This window comes from Heteronotia binoei, chromosome 2, assembly GCF_032191835.1.
Source record: "Heteronotia binoei isolate CCM8104 ecotype False Entrance Well chromosome 2, APGP_CSIRO_Hbin_v1, whole genome shotgun sequence".
NCBI classification, from domain to species: Eukaryota; Metazoa; Chordata; class Lepidosauria; order Squamata; family Gekkonidae; genus Heteronotia; species Heteronotia binoei.
The window spans coordinates 94,872,505-94,887,078 of record NC_083224.1 but is presented as its reverse complement, the minus strand read 5'-3'; the positions used below and the strand labels follow the sequence as shown (position 1 = coordinate 94,887,078).

Below are 14,574 nucleotides of genomic sequence, written 5' to 3'. Positions count from 1 at the left end.
TCAAGTTGGATTACAAATATGCTTTTTTTTCTTTTTAATGTTTTTTCTTTATAAAGAAAGATTCTTCAATAGATAGAGTTTATTACCTTCTAACAAATTAAATAAAATAGCAATAGGGAACGGTTTGTAAATGGGGTAAAAGTTGCACTGCTGGGGGGTCACGAAAAGGGGGGAGGGGTGGAGAAAATGTAATGTATGTGTATTAATCTTTAATAACCAATGATTATATGAAAATTACAATATATTACATTATAATAAATTGTTTTAAACAGAAGAATATAGGTCATAGTATTATGCTGGACGAAAGGGAGACTTTATGGAAATCCAACATTAAATTAACTAAATCAGTATCTTTCAAGGAAAATCTGTATAAAATGTTTTATAGATGGTATGTAACTCCCCCAAAACTTTTTAAAATGTATGGTAATATGTCGAACAAATGTTGGAAATGTACAAAAAGGTTGGGTCATTTTATCAAATGTTGTGGACTTGTGAGGTGGCGAAAGACTATTGGAAGATGGTGCATGAACTATTACAAAACATACTGAAAGTGGAGATTCAATTTAAACCAGAACTATTTTTGCTGAACATGTATTCCAGTGACTATGCAAAAGAGACAAGACATCTAATGGCGCATATCAATACAGCAGCTAGGATTTTGTTTGCTCAGAAATGGACGCTTCAAGAACTTCCTACGAGACAAGAACTGATTGGGAAAATATTGGAAGCAGCAGAGATGGACTACTTATCTTCATTGCTTGCTGGAAAATTCAAGGAAGAAGCAAGAAAATATTGGGAGAAGTTATATGTATGGTTAGATACTTAAATGCTCTGGTGTGAACCTCTATTATTATTTTTCAGTATAGATGTTTGAATACAAGCTAAGCTGATAGTTTAGGTGGGATCTTACAACATATACAATTTTTTTACATGACCTACTGTGGCGACAAGTTAAATGTGTTATATATTAATTTTTTTTTACTTTAATGATATAATGACATGCAGAATTTATCTTATTTTTACTGATAGATGTATTATTGCTTTTCTATGTCCACTTCCCCTTTTCCCTTTTCTTGAAAATTAATAAAAATTTGAGAATCCGAGAATTCTGAGAGAACTTGTGACTGGCCCAAGATCACTCAGTAGCCTTCATGTGGAGGAGTGGGGAATCAAATCTTGTTCTCCACTCTTAATCACTGCAACATGCTGGGATCAAACTTTTTGAGGAAGGACTGTAGCTGGTGAACCAGTCAGAGCAAAGGTCAAGATTGGATGTAATAGATGGTACACTTCAAAGCACTCTGTCCACTTAAACAGGCCTCACCAACTGAAAGTCATCCATACACCTAAAACTGGACTGCACTCCAATAACATCTTGAGACTGAACCAGTTCTAAGTTGTGGCAGATGCAAGTAATTTTATCTGTAAAATGCATTTCAAAGGAATCACAGCAAGCTGGTATGTTTTCTGGGTCAACATCCTCTGGGTCTTGAGATGAAAACCTCTGCTGGATGGCACTGTGCAGATGCAATCATGGAAGAAAGTGAGCTTGCTTTGTTGCAATCACTGCACAAAAATCACTCTCATCTGTTTGGTTGCATTTGCTTCAAGTTTCTCTCCACTTAAAACTCCTCAGTAACCCAAATGGCATTCTGGACTCCATGGGAAGAGCAAGTGAGCTCTGGGGCAATCAAAGCCTGGATCATTTTTGTGGTACATAGGTCAACCAGGGCTGCAACAGGAACACCATCCTTGCTGACCAGAAAATCCTCTAGAGACATAAAGGAACCCCTCTGGATCCATCAGCCATCAGAGGCAGACCATCCTAATTGTCCCCCAACGCTTGCAGAGGGGTTCTGAGTATCTGGGAGTCCAAATGCACAAGGTGGGAGCATGCTCCCTATGCTCCCCACAAGGACATCTTCCTTTCTGACAGCTCAGGATTGTTGGCTGCTATTTTTTAATCAGGTCTATATTGAATTTCATCAGGAAACAATTGCTGCTGATGTGATTCAATGAGGTCAAATGTTAGATACAGTTACATAAGTGTCCTGGGCCAAGGAGGAAATTTAGAAAATAAAACTTTGTTACAGTACTTTTGACCACACAGTTTAATCCAAAGTAGTCATTTACTTTCCCCAAACATTCCACCATGCTACCAGATCCCATGATATGCCTCTCAGATCGAACAGAGTTTATGCACACTCTTCCTGTGCCTCACTCCCTAATCTGTTGTATCTATGATACAGAGCTGAAGACAGATACCCATTAGGGTCCTAAGATGTACTCTATGAATGTGGTACAAGGTCTCTGCTATTGTCATATTCTGTGGGGTACTCACACACTCTACCAAGCACTGACTTCTGCTGAGCATCTGAAGCACTTTTATTGGTCTAGTCTCTGAAAGCAGATACTGACTAAACTATATTTCTGCAATTCGATTATATTTCACCAGCCAAACTGAATAGATTGCAGCTGGAATTGTGCTTATAAACCATGTTCAAAATCTATTTCAAGACACAGGATAGGACAGCAGCACAAACACCCCATAAAACCAATGGTCTGACATATAATAGCAATTAAATGTGCTCTTTTACACAAGGTCTGGATATCCCCCCAGCTTACACAGTCTTATTGATCATCTGATCATTTTAGTCTCTCAGGAATACCAAGCACTTACTGCTCTTCTCCTTGGTCATGGCTCAGTGGGCACAGAGGCCAAAACTGTGCCCTGTGACAACTAGTCAGAAACTTCCTAATGAAAAGGGATAATTTTGGTTGGCAGGGCATTGCTGATAGTATCCTTTCTCCTAAATTGGAGGTCCCAAATCTTGGAACTCTGACAAATGGTGGTAGGCACAGCCCATAAAATGGCTGCTGTAGGAGGTGGAGTCAAATACATGTACACACACAGGAAGCCCAAGGGCAGGGAAGAATAGGTGTAATTTAAGATTACATACTGGGGAGCTTCCGGTTTGTGGTGGAGCAGGGCGGTCGCATCTCAGAGAGCTCTCTCCTGAGGCGAACCGACCGAAGGATTTCGGGAGGCCCTAGGGTCCGCACGAGACTACAGTCGGGGAGCAAGTGCACTGAAGGAGCCAGGTGAGAAGTAGCCGGGGTTTACTTTTTAAATGCCTGGTTCTCACCTCTTACCTTGTCCCGAGCCCTTCGGCGTCTTTGGACGAAGCAGCCCCGCCTCCGGAGTACAGAGGTGGAAGACGGCAGGCGCTGCAGGAGAAGTCCATTAGGACCCCTCTCTTGGTCCTTTTTTCTTCTATTTTGCCCTGTTGGGCTATTCGATTTTCTTTCTTTTGTTTCTGTGCCGGGGGACGGCTGGACTGTGTGAGGAGGACGAGTGCGTGAAGCTGGGAAAATGCAGCGGAGGCGGCAACAGCTTCAGCACGGATACACCCTTCCCCCACTCTCCCTTTCAAGGCTCTTTAAGGTTTTTTTTTCTGTTTTTGTGCTCTTCTTTCGGCTACTCTGGAACCGCTCCCCTCTTTGACGCTTAATGAGACAGACTGAGCTAATTTGAATTTGAAGGGAGCGTTTCCTTTTTTTTTTCCTTTCCATTGTCTACTGCTACTGTTTATTTTGGAGTTGCCGTCCCTTTAAGCTTCAGAGATTTGAATGCTTTCTGAGAGTGGAGCAAATTAACTTTGGACTCAACTCAGCTGCAGGCGGAAGTGAAAAAAGAAGGCACGGAGGTGACGGTGTTTGGCGGATTAGTTTTGAGACTGTAAATTGATAACTGACAACAGCACTGGAGACGAAGACAAAAGTTGTGAGAGGAGAAAGAGAAGGTGATTATTATTTAAGTGTGGGAGTAAACGGAAGAAGACGGCTTGAAGGAAGAGAGAAGACGTAAAGACTGAACTATTGAAAGACTTAAGAGACACTAAAATAAGAACTCTTTTTCCTTTGTTGTTTCTGTTTTTTTTTTTTTTCTTTTTTCTGGAGGACGCTGTATTATGTGAGAAGACATTATTGGAGGGTAGTCTCTGGATATTGGATTAGTGGAGTAGTAAAAGTTGGAGAAGTGGTGACAGGAAAGTGATAGATAGTGACAGAAGTCCCTAACAGAAGGTCTGCCCTGTAACAGAAAGCGATTTTATAAAAATAGAAACCGAATATAGAGAATAAACCAATAGGGGGGTACAACTTAAAACATACTTAAATTATTTGAAGGTTAATATTTTAACCAAATTTAACTTTTGTAACCCCACCGAACGGAAGATGTCTCAACAGCCCAAAACAAAATTCTCCCCGGGGCAACCTAAATCGGTTGGAACTGTAATAACTCAGGAGACGTATAAAGAATTACAAAATACGTTTTTGGATGCTCTAAATCAAATGCAGGGTCAACTAAGTGGACAGATGAAAGGATTGGCTGATAAATTAGAGAGCTTAGAGTGTTGTTCAAAAGATACGAAAAAAGAGATAACAGAGTTAGTTAAAATAACTAAATCTATAGAGGATAAGTTAATGATAACGGAACAGCAGGTCAGCACAATAGAACTTAAGCAATCAGAACTAACTGAAAAGGTGACTAAGATAGAAATGGGGAGTGCAGAATATGTTTTAAGATTTCTGAACGTCCCGGAGGAAAAGAATGAAGATCTGATAAGCTTACTAGGGACTGCGCTGACACCAATTTTGGAAATGGAGAAATCTGAGATAGAAAAGGAATTTGATTATGTGTATAGAGTTAATTCTTTATATGTAAAAAAACATGAACTACCTAGAGAGATACATCTTAAATTAGTCAGAAAGGAGATAAAGGAAAAAGTGTGGAGATTAGTAAGAGAACAACCAATAGTAGTTAAAGGGAAAAGGATTAAAATAATGATAGAAATCCCATGGTCAATTAGGCAGAAAAGAAAAGAATATATGAAATTGGCGATCATGTTACAGGATAACGGGATAATGTATAAGTGGCTTGTGCCAGAGGGGCTATTGTTTACTTTTCTGAACACGAGATATAAAATTGATTCCAGGCCTAAATTGGAAGAGTTTTTAAATAACCAGGCAAAGAATTGGTCAAAAAATCCAAGTAAGGGTCATTCAAAAGAATTTGAAAGTTGGAAGGACTTGGATGAGATACGAAAGCAGGTAGATCCCCCGCAGACAAACGAACAAGAGGAGGGTGAGGTTACTCATAGTGAGGATTCAATCCAAATAGAAACAAGACTCCAGAAAAAAAAGAAAAACATACAACCAGAATATAGAGGACTATTAAATTAATTATGGCAAAGCAATTGAAGATATTATCTGTAAATGTCAATGGTTTAAATTCGCCTAATAAACGAAGAAGGGTATTAATGCAACTTAAGAAACTTAATGTAGACATCATATGTATTCAGGAGACACACATGAAACAAAAAGATGAAATTGAAGAGATTGGGTAAAGCGATAATAACATCAGAAAAAGAGAAGAAGAAGAGAGGATTGGTTACTTACATTAAGGGTGATATACAAGCCAAATTGATTTTTTCATCACATGATGCAAGATTTCAAGGAACTGAGATAATCAGGGACCAACAGAAATTTCTGTTAGTTAATATCTATGCACCAAATGAGAAATTGGGCGCCTTTTATAAAAATATTTACTTGATTGTTGCTGAATATGACTATGAAAACATATGTCTAATTGGTGACTTTAACGCAGTTAACTGTCCAGAAGTAGATAAGAAACTGGGGAAAAATACTGATAAACGGAAAAAATGTAAGAGTAACGTTTTACCGGATGTTTTTTTTTAAATGGCTGAGGAATTTGTAATGATTGATTTATGGCGCTCTTTGAATCCAGGCAGGAAGGATTTTACTTTTTTTTCTCATAGATACAGTTCGTGGTCCCGTATAGACATGTGCTGGCTTTCAGTAAGTTTAATGAAGTTTGTGAGAGATATTGAAATCCTCCCAAATACTATGGCAGATCATAACCCAATTTTACTGTCTTTGGAAAGTGGAAGAAGAACAGGAGGATGGAGGATGAATCCAGGTTTAGTGAAAGATAAGAAATTTATTGAATACATAAAAGAAGAGATGGGATGGTTTTTTAAGCTAAATGATCAGAAGGAGATTTCATCCAAAATTGTGTGGGAAACGAGTAAAGCTTATGTCAGAGGGTTAATTAAGAATTATATTGTACATAAGAGATGAGAAGAAAATAAGAAACTAGAAGAAATAACCGAACATCTAAAACAACAAGAAGAGCAGCTTAAAAAGACACCAAATATTCAGGAGGTTAAGGATAGGATAAAATTGTTACAACACAAGATCCATGTAATGTTTTTAGAGAAAATGGAAAGGCAAGTTCTCTTCGCAAGACAGCAGTTTTTTGAGAACGCTAACAAATCAGGGAGATGGTTGGTGTATAAAATCAAGAAGGAACGGGAGAAAAGAACAATCAAGACATTGAAGGATAAAGAAGGGAATCATAAGCATCTCTTGGAGGATCTGAAAAAGATAGTCATGGAGTTTTATACACAATTATATGATTCAGTAGAAATTGATGAGAAGAAGCAGGAAAATTATCTTTTGGGTAGACCTCTACCTAGGTTAACAGAAGAACAGAAGAGGATAATGAATAGCCCAATTACAATGTTTGAGATTGAAGAAGCTTGGGGCAAACAAAAGAGAAATAAAGCGGCGGGTCCGGATGGCCTCCCCGCCGAGTATTATATTGTGTTTAAGGAGAGTTTAATTTATCAGTTTAAAAAAATTATAGAGGAAGTATGGGCAACCGCAGAAGTGCCAAATACGTGGAGATACGCGAACATAACTCTTATACCGAAAATGGACTGTGAATGTGAAGAAATCAGGGACTTTAGGCCAATAGCATTACTCAACGTGGACTATAAGAGAGCCAGTTTGGTGTAGTGGTTAAGTACGTGGACTCTTATCTGGGAGAACCGGGTTTGATTCCCCACTCCTCCACCTGCACCTGCTGGAATGGCCTTGAGTTAGCCATAGCTCTGGCAGAGGTTGTCCTTGAAAGGGCAGCTGCTGTGAGAGCCCTCTTAGCTCCACCCACCTCACAGGGTGTCTGTTGTGGGGGGAGAAGATATAGGAGATTGTAAGCCGCTCTGAGTCTCTGATTCAGAGAGAAGGGCGGGGTATAAATCTGCAGTCTTCTTCTATAAAATCTACGCACTGATACTTGCAAATAGAATGAAAAAAGTCTTAAATATATGAATACATCCGGATCAAACAGGTTTCTTGCCAAAAAGGCACTTAAGTACTAATATTAGAATTATTTTGGATACCTTGGAGTACTACGAGTTAAATAGAGACAAGCAATTAGCATTATTGTTGCTTGACGCGGAAAAGGCTTTTGATAATTTAGACTGGAATTTTATGTTGCAACAGCTTAAGATTATGGGGTTTGGTGACGATTTTATCAGAAACGTACAGGCAATTTACTATGAACAAAAAATTAAAATAATTATTAATGGCGAAACAACTGAAGAAGTTAAAGTCAGTAAAGGAACTAGGCAAGGCTGTCCCCTCTCCCCATTACTTTTTATTTTATCATTGGAAGTATTTAATGAATCCATCAGAAGGGAGGTGTGGGAGAAACATATATTATACTATGGACTCTGTTTGTCCCCAGATGACCAAAGACTCTATATGGAATCCTAGCTAGGAAGGAGAATCTTGTTCTTTAAAACAAACAAAAAAAAGGTTCAGTCTTCTGCATTCTTTAGCCACACTTTGGGGGGAGGGTGGTGAAGTGCCTTCAAGTCACATCTGACTTATGGTGATCTTATTGGCTTTTCAAGGAGAGAGATGAACAGGAGTAATTTATTATTGTTGTCTCTGCATAGTGCCCCTGGACTTCCTTAATGGTCACCCATAGTGTCCCACACCTCCCAGAAATCCCAACTGCTGACTTATGCTGTGCCAATCAGGGCCAAGTATAACAGCAGCAAATAGCAGTCTAAAAGAGCAGACACAAAAAGGAGGGGTGTTTTTCCCCAAATAACCTTGATAGATGAAGTAAAATAAATGTTGATCTGTATTCAATATGTATATAAATATCAAAAACAAATAAGTATAAATAAGAAAACTATGCAAATAAGACCACTATTCAAATAAGCAAATTGTTTAAAACTTGCAAGAAATCTCAGCAACAATATAATGATTTCTGAAGGATCAGAGCAGAAATACATGATAGTGACAATACATGATAGTGACAAGCAATGTAGAGGCATACATCCTGTCTTTAAAATGTTTATAATTTTTATACAGGCATCTTCAGTATATCTTAATCTTTTCTCTGATCAGAGGAACCTCTGCTGTAGGCACATCACTTTGAAATCTGCCCCAGCGAAATGTCTGCATTTATGAAACAGTCACCTGCACATTTGCTTGTTAAACCAGCCCAATTGCTTCTTATGCATTTAGTGTTGCTGGGTAAGACAAATGGATCTAAGGAAGCCAATGGCCTTTCTAAAAAAGATTCAGAGGCTGTCACTGCTTGGGAGCAATAAGATAATGCAGGCAGAGCTAAGGCTGGCAGCTGGTATTTATGTTGGCTGCAGTGTGTTTATGACACTTCATTTTAGGTTTCACTGTGACTTTCCATAGTCGCAGTTTCTCTGACCAGGCCCATGGTCCAGATGAGAGTGCAGCAATATGCATTAGCTGGACCATCTCTACCTTGATATTTTACCTTGTATGTCAAGTGGTCTTCTCCTCATGGGTTAGAGCCCTTAGGTGGATCATGGAACTGCGCCTGCTGGGTCTTAACCTCCCAAGGAGTTACTGTTCCCTCCCCACTAGGCATGTGTAGAGAAGCAAGTGTGCCATGGTTCCTGCCTCCACTTGCACATACTCTGAGAGAGCCAGTGGGATGGCACGGCAAGGTCATTCAGCAATGGAAATTATTATTTTCATTACAAAGACTATCCCCTTTACAATGGTTCTCCTTTGAAATCACAAATCAGCTGCAAACATAATTTATTTGTCGCCCAGTATAACCTTTCAATATGTACACATATGACTATCCCTTTCATAGGAGCCCCAGAATAAAGAAAGAAATTTTTATTTCTAAAATGTCATAAACAGACTATATCATTGTAGCAGGACTACAGTAGGTCCCAGTGAAGTATATCCCTTTCCCTCCCTGCTTTGATAATCTTGGCTGCAATGGTCCAGCTCACAGTATCTGTGGTAGCTCAAGATAAACTGTCTACCTGGGATATTGCTAGTGGTATATGCTGGGGTGAGGAAGGAAGTCAGTAACATGAGGAAGGGCCTGCAATTTAATTAATATGAACTTCATACCAGTGGTAGCTGTGCTCCACTTATAAACAAGGCACTTGATTTCCCTAGCATCATGGAATCCTAAAATCACTGCCCAGATCACAGAGTGTTCGAAAAACAGAGGGAATCCATTTGCTGCTCCAATCCATACCCACTCTCAGTAAACATTTTTTAAAAAGAAGCAGCAAAGATAAGATGTTCACAGACAGAAGAGAGAATCTTACCAGCACGAGGTTCTAGTGCTTGGTTCTGGCTCATACAAGTCCTGAGAGAAAGATGTGCACATTGGAGTATATTGGTTTGCTGTTCATATGTCAGGCAACAACACAGGCAGAAACTTAGTGAAGTCTGAAGTGCTCTGGTAGGAATATCAGTCAGGTACACACAGTGAGAGACCGAGAGGAACTGTTATTAAGTATTCCTTGCACTCATTTAGGCATAAGGAGACAGGAAGGTGTGTATAGTGCAACTAAACTGGGGTGGAGGGATGGAAAGAGATGCTGCTGCAATGTGCACAAATACAATACAATTCAATTCAGCAAAACTGAGAATATCTCTACACTAATGTACAGAGTATGGGAAACAAACAGAAGGAACTGGAAGTCCTAATAAAGGAAGGAGACTATGACATAATAGGCCTTACTGAAACGTGGTGGGATGACACTCACAACTGGAATATTAGGATTCAGGGGTACAACTTATTTAAAAGGGACAGGCAAATGACAAAGGGTGCAGGCATAGCAGTATATGTGAAGGAGGTATATACTTGTGAGGAAATATGTGAATTGAAGCATGGCAGCTCAGTTGAGAGTCTCTGGGTAAAAATAAAAGGAGTAAGAAACGACAGTGATATTATTTTGGGGGTCTGCTATAGACCACCAGGTCAGGCAGAGGACTTGGATGAGATACTTCTACAGCAGAATGCAAAGCTCTCCATTGGAGATTTCAATTACCCAGACATCTGTTGAAAGTCTAACTCTGCTAAAAATGAAAAGTCAAAGAGATTCCTTACTTGTTTTGCTGACAACTTCCTTTCCCAGAAAGTGAAAAAGGAAACAAGGGAATCTGCTATCTTGGATTTGATTCTCACCAACAAGGAAGAATTGATTGAAGAAGTGGAAATAGTGGGCACCCTGGGCAGTAGTGACCATGTGATTTTGGAATTTACAGTCTTAGGGAAGGGAAAAGCTATATGTAGTCAGACATAGATTGGACATCAGAAAGGCAAACTTCAATAAGCTTAGAACTCTTTAGCTTGGAGAAACGTCGACTGAGGGGTGACATGATAGAGGTTTACAAGATAATGCATGGGATGGAGAAAGTAGAGAAAGAAGTACTTTTCTCCCTTTCTCACAATATGAGAACTCGTGGGCATTCGATGAAATTGCTGAGCAGACAGGTTAAAACGGATAAAAGGAAGTACTTCTTCACCCAAAGGGTGATTAACATGTGGAATTCACTGCCACAGGAGGTGGTGGCGGCCACAAGCATGGCCACCTTCAAGAGGGGGTTAGATAAAAATATGGAGCAGAGGTCCATCAGTGGCTATTAGCCACAGTGTGTGTGTGTGTGTGTGTGTGTGTATATATATATATATATTTGGCCGCTGTGTGACACAGAATGTTGGACTGGATGGGCCATTGGCCTGATCTAACATGGCTTCTCTTATGTTCTTATGTTCTAACTATGCTGGGTAAAATCCCATAGTCAGAAATACTTAGGAGGAAGGGGGTTCAGGAGGGGTGGAAGTTTCTTAAAAGTGAAATACTGAAAGCGCAATCACAGACGATTCCTATGAGAAGAAAAAATGGAAAAAGTCTAAAGAAACCGAAGTGGCTCCATAAACTGCTCTCTGAAGACTTGAGAAATAAAAAAGACTCCTTTAAGAAATGGAAGGAGGGCCTTATAACTAAGGATGAATATAAACAAATCACCAGTGCTTGTAGAGAAAGAGTTAGGAAAGCTAAAGCTCAGTATGAGCTTAGGTTGGCCAAAGATGCTAAAAACAACAAACAAAGGGTTCTTTTCTTATGTTCAGAGTAAGAAAAAGAGCAAGGACATGGTAGGCCCATTGCGAGGGCAAGGAAGTGAAATTGTAACAGGTAATGAAGAGAGGACAGAACTGCTCAATTCCTACTTTTCCTCAGTCTTCTCTTCTGAGGGGAACGGTGCTCAACATGGCAAAAACAGAACATATAAAGAGGGTATGAAGTTCCAACTTAGGATCAGCGTAGGGGTAGTACATAAACACCTAGTTTCTTTAAATGAAACTAAGTCCTCAGGGTCAGATGAATTGCATCCAAGGGTTCTAAATGAGCTTGTGGATGTAATTTCTGAGCCTCTGGCTATTATTTTTGAGAATTCTTGGAGAACAGGAGAGGTGCTGGAAGATTGGAGGTGGGCGAATGTTGTCCCTGTCTTCAAGAAGGAGAAAAAAGAGGATCCGGATAACTACCGACCTGTCAGCTTGACGTCTATACCTGGAAAAGTTTTAGAACAAATCATCAAACAGTCAGTCCTAGAAAATTTAGAAAGAATGGATGTGATTACTAAGATCCAGCATGGTTTTCTCAAGAACAAGTCATGTCAGACTAACCTGATCTCTTTTTTTGAGAAAGTGACTACCTTGCTGGATTGGGGGAATGCTATAGACATCGTTTATCTTGATTTCAGTAAGGATTTTGATAAGGTTCCACATACTATCCTTGTTGACAAGTTGGTAAAATTTGGTTTGGATACTGTTACCATTAGGTGGATCAGTAACTGGTTGACAGATCACACCCAAAGAGTCCTTCCACATCCTTTTGGAGAGTAGTGACAAGTGGAGTGCCTCAGGGATTTATCCTGGGACCTGTAGTGTTCAACATCTTTATCAATGATTTGGAATAGAGGGAATGCTTATTAAATTTGCAGATGATAATAAATTGGGAGGGGTTGCAAACACAGAAGAAGACAGAAACAGGATACAGGATGACCCTGACAGGCTGGAAAACTGGGCTAAAACGAATAAAATTAATTTTAACAGGGATAAATGTAAAGTTCTGCATTGAGGTAGGAAAAATCCAAGGCATGGTTATAGAATGGGGGAGACTTGTCTTAGCAGTAGTATGTGCAAAAAGGATCTAGAGGTCTTAGTGGATCATACGCTGAACATAAGTCAACAGTGTGATGCGGTGGCTAAAAAGGCAAATGCAATTTTGGGCTGTATCAACAGAAGTGTAGTGTCCAGATCACATGATGTGATGGTATCGCTTTACTCTGCTCTGGTAAGATCTCATCTGGAGTACTGTGTTCAGTTTTGGGCACCACATTTTAAGAAGGATATAGACAAGCTGGAATGGGGTGACAAAGATGGTGAGGGGTCTAAAGACCAAGTCCTATAAGGAAAGGTTGAAGGAGCTGGGGATGTTTAGCCTGGAGAGGAGGCAGCTGAGAGGTGATATGATCACTATCTTTAAGTACTTGAAGGGCTGTCATATAGAGGATGGTGTGGAATTGTTTTCTGTGGCCCTGGAAGGTAGAACCAGAACCAGTGGGTTGAAATTAAATCAAAAGAATTTCCAGCTCAACATTAGGAAGAACTTCCTGACAGAGCGATTCCTCAGTGGAACAGGCTTCCTCGGGAAGTGGTGGGCTCTCCTTCCTTGGAGGTTTTTAAACAGAGGCTAGATGGCCATCTGACAGCAATGAAGATCCTGTGAATTTAGGGGGAGGTGTTTGTGAGTTTCCTGCATTGTGTAGGGGGTTGGACTAGATGACCCTGGAGGTACCTTCCAACTCTATGATTCTATTCTATCTCAAATGAATGAACGTAGGTTTCAGAGTTGTTGACAAGAAAACCAGAATCAAATAAGTGGATAAAGGTGCCATGAGATGGTTTCAAGAGGGCTCTACCCTTCAATACTGGTCTAACAAGGCACACTAGAATGGAAATTATGGAGTGATGATTAGCACAGTCAGAAGCCTTCTTCTAAAGATGGCAGCCCACCCAGCTAGATAAGAAATATCAGAGTTACACTGCTGGATCAAGCCAATAGTCCATCTATCCTAGCATCCTGTTTCATACTGTGGTCAACCATCTGCCCTGGAGGGCCACCAAAAGATAAGGTTGCCAGCTCCAGGTTGGGAAATACCTGGAGATTTTGGTGGCGGACCCTGAAAAGGACAGGGTTTGGGGATGAGAGGGGCTTCAATCAGTATAATGCCAGAGTCCATTTCTCAAAGTGGCCATTTTCTCTAGGTGAACTGATCTTTGTCACCTGGTGATCAGTTGTAAGAGCAGGCGATCTCAAGCCATCACCTGGAGGTTGGCATCAATATGCCACGTAGAGGCCAAGGCCCTCTCCTCATGTTGCCTTCTAGCACTGGTATTTAAAGATTTACTGCTTTTGGTATGGAGACTACCTTTAGTCATCGTGGCTAGTACTGATAAACTTATCCTACATAAATCTGCCTACTCCCTTTTTAAAGCCATCTGCACTAGTGATCATCTCTACATTCACTAGCAGTCAATTCCATAATTTCCACCACTTGTTCCATGAAGAAGTTCTTCCTTTTGGACTACTGTAATGCCCTCTACATGGGGATGAGAGGGGCTTCAATCAGTATAATGCCAGAGTCCATGTGCCGAACCCGGAAGTTGCAGTTAGTGCAGAATGCCGCTGCCCGGCTGTTATTAGGGCTCCTAAGATGGGAGTACATTCGGCCAGGGCTTCGAGATCTGCACTGGCTGCCAATAATATACCGAGTCCGGTACAAGGTGCTGGTTATTACCTTTAAAGCCCTATATGGCCTAGGGACCGTCTCTCCCCACATGTTCCCCAGAGAGTATTGAGATCGGGTTCTCAAAACCTGCTTGTAATCCCCGGGCCAAAGGAGGCCCGTCTGAAATCTACCAGGGACCGGGCCTTCTCGGTAACGGCGCCTTGCTGGTGGAACCAGCTGCCGGAAGAGGTGAGGGCCCTGCAGGACCTTGGGCAGTTCCGCAGGTCCTGCAAGACAGTCCTCTTCTGGCTGGCTTTTAACTAACTGACACTGGAAACTTTGGAAGGCTGTAGAGTAACATTCCGACAGACCGCTGTTCTATATGTTTTATTATCTTACTGTTTTAAATTGTTGAAAATTGATGTTTTAAAGCTAAACCTATGTTCGATTTTATATGTTGTAAGCTGCCCTGAGCCGCTTCGGTGGGAAGGGCGGGATATAAATTGAAATATAAATAAATAAATTTTGTAATCCTGAATCTATTGTCGATCAACTTCACCGGGTGCCTGCAAGTTACAGGCCACCTCTCCCATCCATAAA

The 14,574-nt window shown here is 40.5% G+C and overlaps 1 protein-coding gene across 14 annotated transcripts in view; it reads right to left on the bottom strand.

Annotated features, from left to right (window-relative positions):
• PTPRF (protein tyrosine phosphatase receptor type F) overlaps nucleotides 1-14,574 on the bottom strand; it is a 915,542-nt gene that overhangs the window by 65,638 nt on the left and 835,330 nt on the right. The window lies entirely within an intron of this gene.